Raw genomic sequence first — 11,204 nt, 5'->3', positions numbered from 1 at the left:
TCAACACAACATCATCTAGTTTTTTAACGACAATCACAAATTCTATATCGATTCCAACTTAATTTCAAACTGAAATTTAAAAACAATGTCAAATCATAACTCAATTCTTTCACTATTTCAAACAAAAAATTAATCTTCAACCACACAAGATACATGTAAAAATATTCATCTTAATTTCAACACAATCACAAATTCTATATCAGTCTTAACTCAATTTAAACATCACAATCTCAAATTCCAACTCAATTTCAACATCAAATTGAAAGCAATGACAAATTCTTACTCAATTCATCCACAAATTCAAACAAAATCCTAATTTTGTGTTCTACCCTAACTAATTACAAACAAAACCCTAAATTTCTGAATTATGAATCAAACAATTCGAGCAAACACCATGAAATTCAGGAAAAAAATGAAATTCAAGCAAACTACCACCATACCTTTACAAGTCGTGGAAGTGAGAGGACGGCGCCAAGACTGAGAGAGAGAGGGGGCGGCGATAGAAGATGGCGGCATGGATGCGGTGAGAGAGGATGGTGGCGATGACATGGCGAGAGAGGATGGCGAGAAGATTAAGTGGCGGTGAGGATGTGGCGATGAGTTTTGGCAGTGAGATCTTCACAGACTCGGACGAAATAGGACTCTATCGGATCTGGGTCGAAGAAAAAATTAAAAAAAAATTGAATTTTGCCTATTAGTGGAACCCTAAAAATTCACGTAACCTCGCCACGGCAATAATCCTTCGTCGCCGCGGAGAGAATGTCCTACAATGGATACAATATCAGTTTTATGAGGTTCTTGCCGCGGCGAGAAACCTTCTTCGCCGCGGCGAGAACATCTTCTCCAAAAATAATTACTCTCGGTATCTTTTTCGCCACAGCGTGTTTAACATGGTGCGGTGAGAACACAACGTCGCAGTTGCGAAAGTATCCTACAACGAATATGCTATTCGTTATCGAAGGTGTCTCCGCGGCAGGTTCATTAGATGTCACTAATCCCACAACGATTAGACTATCCGTTGTAGAAGGACTTTGCCGTGGCGAAAAACATACTTCGCTACAACGAGGATTCTACAACGGATGTGTAAGCATTGTGGGAGATATGAAATATGGTGAAATTTTACAACATTTATGATAAGTGTTGTAGAAACACCAAGCTTCTATAACGCCTAGCCATAAAGGTTGTAGAAACAGTTAGCCATAAGCGTTGTAGAATATGGATTGTAGAATCCAACATTTGTACTAGTAAATTGTTGCCAATAGTGCCCATAAAAAGAGTTGTAGTCTTTATTTTGTACATTTGATGTAATAAAGTCTAACGAAGACTCTTGCTTGTAATTGCTTATTCATTAATAAAAAGTCGAAACGTTCATTCATTCTTCCTTGTCTGTTTGAAGCTTTATGATAAAACATTAGTCTTTAGTCCATAAACAAACTTAACAACTTACGAAGAGACAAATGTAGATTTGCATGAACAAACTCTTCGTAGTTTGCTTAAAACGATATATTCGCAATCTAAGGGTCAAAGGACTATTGACCTCAGTATGATTGTTAGGAGAATCTATGATGTCTGGTTAGGGGGCATTGAGAGTTGGAGACTCTATAGTTCTTCTAGGTATCTTCCGAAGGTACTGAATTGACCAGTGCACGTCTAGAGACAAAATAAGAACAAACCATTTAACCTCTTATGTCTCAAAGTCACTACGTGTGAATTGCATCGTGCTTTACCTTAATCCTGAAATGAGACATGTCATTTCACAGCTTACGTACTCTCATTTGAGAAAGTTAGAGTTCGGACTCACTATGTGATTCTGAACATGGCCTATTGGTGAAGTACTAAGTTGTGAAGATGTCATGAGTAACTTTGTGAAGTTTCATAGATATGGAATTCATGTACAAGATTGCTGAAATGCAATGTATATGACCTTATGCTTTGTTCCTTGGAATGTGAATAAATGAACTGGCCAGTGTCCAAATTGAGTCTTGACTCTTTTGGATGAAACAATGTGACTTGTTAGCTCCTCGTCAATACATTGTTTCTAACTTATTCACAAGCGACAAAGGAGTTAAGGAAATAACAGCTAGAAGGGTAAAATGGTAATTTTGTAAATCCCGACTAGCTGATGATATTCATGAAGGGTAAACATTGATAATATTATGTGGATCCACTCATTACAATTAGGTTGAATTCTTGAGTAGAAAATAAATTCATTTGAAGCTAGAGATTTTCAGTGTAAACTCTTTAGTGGAGTCAGTTGACATTAATCTAAACTTGGAAAAGGTTTGTGAACTTTGGAGTCCAAGTATTTAGCTCAAGCTTTGTTCATTTGGATCCATGAGGTCACTGTCATAAATCACATCGAGTAGGAATAGTTAAACTAGAAGCTAAGTCAAACAAGAACTAGACAAATTTTATGAAAAATGTCAAAAGGGTAATTTTGTCTTTTTGGACATTGGATGAAATGAATGTCAATAAATTTTTTGACATGGTCATTTGATGACATGCATCCACTCGGCCAAGTTAGTTTAATTGGGCCTTGTGGATTAATTTCATTTCATGAGAATTTTATTGAAAATTCTAAATGAGCCTTTCTCACGTTGTCATGCACAAATGAAGAAGCTTCTAGAAGCTCCTTCTAGAGAGTATTTGGCCGCCCAACACAATGAAAGAAAGGGAGATTATTTTGTGCATAAATGTATGAAGATACTTGCCAAAAGAAAAAGAGGAAACAAATCTCCTCTAAGGGGAATAAGGGAATTCAGCCAAGTAGAGTCAAGGGAGAAGCAAAAACAAAAGAGGAAACAAATCCAAGGCTTCTAGAATCCCTATTTGGCCGTGTGCCCACACACTAATTCTTATTTTTCTCGAGTGATTATAGTGATAGAAACTTTTGTGGTTGCTCGAGTTGGCGAGGAAAGAAGAGAGACGTGCTGCGAGGGGAGACGAACGTTGCAACTTTCCAAAAGCTTCTCAACGTTCAAGCTTCTAAAAATGTTAGTAAATTTATAATACTCATAATGGTTTTTATTTACGTGTACTTTCTCTTTGTCTAGGTTAGTAAAATCGATTTACTTGTCAAAAGAAAAATTTTAAAATTCCGCCGCTTACCCGAAGCGTTAAACTTTTTCTTAAACCCTAGATCAATTCCAACATAAATCTCTTCTTTGGAGACTAATATCATCACATGCCTCCATCTACAGCGGCGACTCCAATCCTCAAGCAAGAAGTCCAACTGAAGTCGAGCACAACTTTAATTTATCATATGGCACTAACTTTGTTAAGATGTCAGCTCGATTTTGACTTTTGCGATCTTCTCAAGCAATAACACTCCATCTTCCAATGTCAATATGATGAAGTAATATCGCAGTTGTATATACTTCATCCGAGCATTATACAATGGGTTCTTTGCCAACTGAATGGCACTTTGGCTAACACTGTACAACACACTCTCGTTGTGGCCTTGATCCATCTCGCTCAGAAACATTTGCAGACATATCATATCCCCGATGGCCTCAGTGATGGCCACGTACTCCGCCTCGCATCTCAACAAGGGAACAATCTTCTGCAACTTTGACACCCAACAGATCGCGGTCCCTCCAAACGTGTAGCATACTCGACGTACTCTTCTTGTTGTCGACGTCGCCCCCATTGTCACCATCAATGTAGCCTTGAAGTTCAAGCTCGGACTTACTAAATATCAACACCAAGCTCAAGCTGCCTCTCAGGTATCGGAGGATCCACTTCACAGCCTCCCAGTGATCTCTGTGGATTACTCATAAACCTACTCACAACTCCCACTTGATGAGCAATGTCCAGCCTCGTACACACTATTGCGTACATCGAGCTTCCAATGGCCGAAGCATAGGGGATCTTGTTCATGTACGCCAGCTTGTCTTTCTTCATCGGCGATTGCCCCTTGGATAGTTTGAAGTGGCTAGCCAACGGCGTGCTGACTGACCTCACATCATCCATGTTGAAGCGCTGAAGTACCTTCTTCATGTACTCCTCATGTGAAAGCTCGATGCCCTCTATGGTCATCTTGATCCTAATCCCGAGGATGTTCTTCGTGGCTTCCAACTCATTCATCACAAACTTTTTGAATAGTCTCTTCTTCAGGTCATCGATCTCGTGTAAATCGGTACCTACGATCAGCATGTCATCGACGTAGAGAAGAAGAATCACGTAGGAGTCTTCGAGCCTGTTGTCACAGTTTTTCGGACAACTATTTAGGAGTCAAAGGCGGTTAGACCCAAGGTCGGACCAAGTGGTCTCGTCTTGACTCGAGCGTGTCGGACTTGGTATCCCAAGTCGTCCATTAGCTGTTGGTGATGTCTATCTCGTTCGGACACCTGAAAAGCAAGAAAAGAGGTGTGAACTACAAAGGGAAAACAGGGGTGTTGCCCCTGTTTACCTCTCCGACGCTCAACATTAGTAGGATTGAGGTGGTTTGTAGAGGGTTTGAGTGTTTAGAGGCCGAGACTTGAGAGAAACGAGCGAGGTACGAGTTCGGCAGCGTTTCAGTACTCAAGAATGGATTACCTGGACCGGGGGAGGGACCCCGGCATTTATAGGCGACCGAGGGGCATTTTGAGCATCCCCCTGGTCGAAGGCCGGCCCTGCGTCGTCCATGGAGTTGGAGGCCGACCCTGGGTCGTCCATGGAGCTGGAGGCCGGCTCTGGGTCATCCATGGAGCCGGAGGCCGACTCTGGGTCGTCCATGGAGCTGGAGGTCGGCTCTGGGTCGTCCATGGAGCCGGAGGCCGACCCTGGGTCGTCCATGGAGCCAGAGGCCGACCCAGGGTCGTCCATGGAGCTGGAGGCCGGCTCTGGGTCGTCCATGGAGCCGGAGGCCGACCCATGGTCGTCCATGGAGCTGGAGGCCAACCCTGGGTCGTCCATGGAGCCGGAGGCCGACCCTGGGTCGTCCATGAAGCTGGAGGTCGAGCTCATGAGGCCGAGGTCGAGCTACTGAGGCCGAGGTGAGGTCGAGCTCACGAGGCCGAGGTCGAGCTCACAAGGCCGAGGTCGAGCTCACGAGGCCGAGGTCGAGCTCACGAGGCCGAGGTCGAGCTACTGAGGTCGAGGTCGAGCTACTGAGGCCGATGTCGAGCTACTAAGGCCGAGGTCGAGCTACTGAGGCCGAGTGGAGGTCGAGCTCATGAGGCCGAGGTCGAGCTACTGAGGCCGAGGTCGAGCTCATGAGACCAAGGTGAGGTCGAGCTCACGAGGCCGAGGTCGAGCTCATGAGGCCAAGGTCGAGCTACTGAGGCCGAGGTCGAACTCATGAGGCCGAGCCGAGGTCGAGCTCGTGGGGCCGAGGTCGAGTTCATGAGGCCGAGTGGAAGTCGAGCTCATGAGGCCGGTCTTTGGCCTCTCGGCCATGGGACCCCGCGGGCGCACGCAGGCGCTGTCGATCCGTAACGGACCGACAACATTAGCCCCCCGAGTTTGCGGTCGAGCGTAGGTCGAGTGGAAACTCAATGCTTACGCTGGCGTGTGGACGCGGGACGAACGTTCTCGGGTTTGCGAGCGTGCCGCAAAAGGGCTTTTAATGCATGGCGAGGGAAAGCCTCTGTGCGTCGCGAGGGACGGCTTTTGTGCGTCGCGAGGGATGGCTTTTGTGCGTCGCGAAGGACGGCCTTTGTTCCGGGTTGATCGTGCGTGGCTTATTTTCTCGACTTACCAATGAAGGCGTGATCAATTTGCATGGCTTTACTGTGCGTGGCTTATTTTCTCGACCAATGAAGGCGTGATCAATTTGCACGGCTTGGGCCTCGGGGGGCCTCGGTGTCACGTTTGCGTGACCGGGTTTTCCGTGGACGCTGGCTAGACCAGGTACGTCCGGCGGACGCAAGCCTTTGAAACCCATTTGTGACTCGCTGCCTTTCGGCTCACGAGCTGGGCGGCGAGCGCGGTGCCACATTTGTGTGGCCGGGTTTCCCGTGGACGCTGGCTAGACCAGATACGTCCGGCGGACGCAAGCCTTTGAAACCCATTTGTAACTCGCTGCCTTTCGGCTCACGAGCTGGGCGGCGAGCGCGGTGCCACATTTGCGTGGCGAGGTTTCCCGTGGACGCTGGCTAGACCAGGTACGCCCGGCGGACGCAAGCCTTTGAAACCCATTTGAAACTCGCTGCCTTTCGGCTCACGAGCTGGGCGGCGAGCGCGGTGCCACATTTGCGTGGCGAGGTTTCCCGTGGACGCTGGCTAGACCAGGTACGCCCGGCGGACGCAAGCCTTTGAAACCCATTTGTAACTCGCTGCCTTTCGGCTCACGAGCTGGGCGGTGAGCGCGGTGCCACATTTGCGTGGCGAGGTTTCCGTGGACGCTGGCTAGACCAGGTACGCCCGGCGGACGCAAGCCTTTGAAATCCATTTGTAAGTCGCTGCCTTTCAGCTCACGAGCTGGGCAGCGAGCGCGGTGCCACATTCGCGTGGCGAGGTTTCCGGTGGACGCTGGCTAGACCAGGTACGCCAGGCGGACGCAAGCCTTTGAAACCCATTTGAAACTCGCTGCCTTTCGGCTCACGAGCTGGGCGGCGAGCGCGGTGCCACATTTGTGTGGCCGTTCCACCTCACGAGTGTGGCACCCTTGGGTGCGCGTGTCGTGTGATAGACGGGGTTAGGTGTAGACTTGATCCCCCGGCGAGTGTGGCACCTTAGTGCACTGGTCGCATTTTTGGGTTGAGTCTTGTGCCCTTGTGAATGCGACGCCATGGCGCGCGCGTCACGCCTGGGGACTCAACTTGAGGAATGGACTCGACTCGATGAATTACACGTAAGGTTGATTCGAGGGCCAGTAAGGTGTAGAGCTGGCATGGAGACTTATCAGTCGACTCGTGGATCCGGACCTATCCTCGAGGAGTAATCTCAACTCGAGGAGTCGTGTAGAGCCGGCACGAGGAGTAGGTGGTCGACTCGTGGACTCGGAACTCAACTCGAGGGGTGAACTTAACTCGATGAGTCACGTAGAGTCGGCACGAGGAGTGGCTTGTCGCCTCGTGGACTCGGTACTCGGCTCGAGGAGTGAACTCAACTCGAGGAGAAACGTAGAGTCGGCACGAGGAGTGGCTTGTCGCCTCGTGGACTCGGTACTCGGCTCGACGAGTGAACTCAACTCGAGGAGAAACGTAGAGTCGGCACGAGGAGTAGCTAGTCGACTCGTGGACTCGGTACTCGACTCGAGGAGTGAACTCAACTCGAGGAGAAATGTAGAGTCAGTATGAGGAGTAGCTAGTCGACTCATGGACTCGGTACTCGACTCGAGGGGTGAACTCAACTCGAGGAGAAATGTAGAGTCGGCGCGAGGAGTAGCTAGTCGACTCGTGGACTCGGTACTCGACTCGAGGAGTGAACTCAACTCGAGGAGAAATGTGTAGACCGTCTCTCTTTGGGACCTCCAGCCTAACCATCGGCCCCTTGAGACTTTGTTACACTCTTAATTTTTTTTTTTTTAAGTTGCTTTGATCAATTATTGCTCCTTGTTAGCCCCCCGAGTTTCTTGCGTTTGTGAGACGAGGACCAAGAAACTCTCTTGTTGGAGGTGTACAATAGTGTGTGTTGACATGTGTAGAATAAGTTTTTATTGCAGTAAGGAGGTCGTTACAGGTTTTCATGGCACTTGGCCTTCTTTGAAAAAAGAAAATTACATAATTGAAATTGAAATGAAGCGATTACAAAGTCGAGCGAGTTCGGGCGTGAGTTTAGGGGTCGAAGCTGCGACAATCATGGCTTGCTAGCGGATGCGACGAATTCCTTGAAGTCCCCACCTCGAATTAGGGAATCAATTCGCTTCCTAATTTGGTCGCATTCGATTGTCGTGTGCCCATGATCACGGTGATACTCGCACCGTTTGCTCTTGTCTTGCATTGCGGGATCCTTCTTCATCGGAGGTGGGGACCCCAGCTTCTCTCTGTGTAAGCTCAGGATCCTGTCGGGTGTCGCGTTAAGAGGGACGAAGGACTGCTTCGGGGCTGGAGAAGGGTGGTCATTAGGGACTTGACCATTTCTACGCCTCTTCTTTCGCGAGCCGAGACTGGCGGCCGGAACCGTGAGTGTGGCATCGCGCTTTTTGTTGGATGCACAGTCAGCAACGTTGGGTGGTTGGTGTCCCAAGGCAGCCTCCCTCACGGTCTCGCGTCGGGCGTTGAGTTTCTCTCTCAAGTCGCATCCACGGGATTCCCTTCGGGAATCGAGATGGTCTCTCAAGTCTCCGTTGGCCGTCCCTATCACCCTCGGCAAGGATACGTCGTTCAAGTGACGTCCTCGATGGGCGCCACGACCTTCGGTGTCGTCGCCCAATCGGAGGCCTTGGACGCGGATGGTGAGCCTGGAGCGCCCCTTTCCAGACCTTGAGATCGAGCGCCCCCGAGTATTACTCAAGGCTTGACGCCTTGACGTGGTCGCCCGAGGGTGTCCCCTAGAGGGCGCGCGCGTGTGTTCATTAGAAAGTTGACGCCTTGATGCGGTCGCCCGAGGGTGTCCCCTTGGAAGCGTGCGCGTGCGTCCCCTTTCGTGAATAGCGTGGTCGAGGTTGATCTCGTTGGTTCCCGACTTCGCCATGTAACCGGGGTCTTTCTCGTCATGGTAGACGTCGTCGACGTTGTTGGAGTCGAGGAGGTCGGCGATGAGCTCGCCGATGACGCCGGGACGGTCTAGGAGCTCGGCGAGCCTTCGAGCCGTGTCCTCTCGGACTGCGGCCGCGGGGTCATTCGTCGGGTCTCGGGGCTGGCTCTCATTATCATGAGGTTGCCCTTCAAGACGGTGGGCAGAGCTTTGGAGGTCGTGCCTCGAGCTAGTCGCTCGGGCGCCCACGGAGGTGGCGGGGATACGACTCATCTCTCGAGAGTCGTAGAAATAGCAGGAAAGAGGAATGGAAGGGAGAGCGTCGCCAAGGTCGGGCGGTCCCCTCCTTCTAGCGCCAAAATGTTGTCGCAGTTTTTCGGACAACTATTTAGGAGTCAAAGGCGGTTAGACCCAAGGCCGGACCAAGTGGTCTCGTCTTGACTCGAGCGTGTCGAACTTGGTATCCCAAGTCGTCCCTTAGCTGTTGGTGATGTCTATCTCGTTCGGACACCTGAAAAGCAAGAAAAGAGGTGTGAACTACAAAGGGAAAACAGGGGGGTTGCCCCTGTTTACCTCTCCGACGCTCAACATTAGTAGGATTGAGGTGGTTTGTAGAGGGTTTGAGTGTTTAGAGGCCGAGACTTGAAAGAAACGAGCGAGGTACGAGTTCGGCAGCGTTTCAGTACTCAAGAATGGATTACCTGGACCGGGGGAGGGACCCCGGCATTTATAGGCGACCGAGGGGCATTTTGGGCATCCCCCTGGTTGAAGGCCGGCCCTGGGTCATCCATGGAGCTGGAGGCCGACTCTGGGTCGTCCATGGAGCTGGAGGCCGACTCTGGGTCGTCCATGGAGCTGGAGGCCGACTCTGGGTCGTCCATGGAGCTGGAGGCCGACCCAGGGTCGTCCATGGAGCCGGAGGCCGACCCTGGGTCGTCCATGGAGCCGGAGGCCGACCCTGGGTCGTCCATGGAGCTGGAGGTCGAGCTCATGAGGCCGAGGTCGAGCTACTGAGGCCAAGGTGAGGTTGAGCTCACGAGCCGAGGTCGAGCTCACGAGGCCGAGGTCGAGCTCACGAGGCTGAGGTCGAGCTCACGAGGCCGAGGTCGAGCTCACGAGCCGAGGTCGAGCTCACGAGGCCGAGGTCGAGCTCACGAGGCCGAGGTCGAGCTCACGAGGCCGAGGTCGAGCTCACGAGGCCGAGGTCGAGCTCACGAGGCCGAGGTCGAGCTCACGAGGCCGAGGTCGAGCTCACGAGGCCGAGGTCGAGCTACTGAGGTCGAGGTCGAGCTACTGAGGCCGATGTCGAGCTACTGAGGCCGAGGTCGAGCTACTGAGGCCGAGTGGAGGTCGAGCTCATGAGGCCGAGGTCGAGCTACTGAGGCCGAGGTCGAGCTCATGAGGCCAAGGTGTGGTCGAGCTCACGAGGCCGAGGTCGAGCTCATGAGGCCGAGGTCGAGCTACTGAGGCCGAGGTCGAACTCATGAGGCCGAGGTCGAGCTCATGAGGCCGAGGTCGAGCTCGTGGGGCCGAGGTCGAGTTCATGAGGCCGAGTGGAAGTCGAGCTCATGAGGCCGGTCTTTGGCCTCTCGGTCATGGGACCCCGCAGGCGCTGTCGACCCGGAACAGACCGATAACAGAGCCTCTTGAAGTAGCAGCAGTGATCGGCCTCGCATCTGCGGAACACAGCTCGCTTCATGTAGTTGTCGAACTTCTTGTACCACTGCCTTGGGGATGTTTTTTCCCGTAGATACTCTTCAAAAGCTTGCACATGAGCTCGTCTTTGTCGTTTACCTCAAAACCTTGGGGCTGCTTCATGTAGATTTCTTTGTCGAGATCACCATAAAGAAAAGCCGTCCTCACGTCCATCACTGGAGATGTAGATTCTCCTTGGCCACAAGGCCAAGTACAATTATGATCGTCATGAGCTTGACTATGGGAGAGAAGATTTCCATGAAACCGATTCCATCCTTTTTTTGGAAGCCTTTAGCCACCAATCTTGCTTTGAACCATTGGCTTCTTTCACTTTCTTCCTTGATCTGGTACACCCACTTGTTGTGCAGAGTTTTCTTTCCTCCTGGCAGCACGACTAGCTCCCATGTATGCTTTGTCAGCAACGAATCCATCTCGTCCCTCTGGAGTGCTCCCACTTTGTCGAGGCATCGACCTATATTGCATCTTCTTAGCACTCTGGCTCTCCTCTATTAGTAAGGATGTAATTGAGAGACGGAGAGAACTTATGCACCAGTTTACTGACTCTAGTTGATCTCCGCAGCTCGGTGACTGGAGTCCGCTGATTCACCTCAAGCTCGATGTCTTTATCAGCATCTTTTTCACTCTCATGGCCGCGTTTAGCTTGGGTTGATCTCTTCTCGGTCGTCGTAGTGTCTTTCTTTAGCTCGGTCATTGAGAAGTCTCTCAGGTCGATAGTCGACTTCTCGCTATCAAGATCGTTGCTCTCCGAGCTCCCCTTCAGCTTGTCATTGCACATTATCTGCTCATTGAAGATGATGTTCCTACTCCGAACAATCTTCCTTGTTTCGGCATCCCATAAATGGTAGACAAGCTCAGTGTCATCATAGCCAATGAAATAATAATAATACTTAGATTTTGAATCAAGTTTACTTCTAACAGAATCA

This window comes from Urtica dioica, chromosome 1 (genome assembly GCF_054948205.1).
Source record: "Urtica dioica subsp. dioica isolate 48M chromosome 1, U.dioica_male_clone48M_v1_H2, whole genome shotgun sequence".
NCBI lineage: Eukaryota > Viridiplantae > Streptophyta > Magnoliopsida > Rosales > Urticaceae > Urtica > Urtica dioica.
This window is presented reverse-complemented; position numbering follows the sequence as displayed.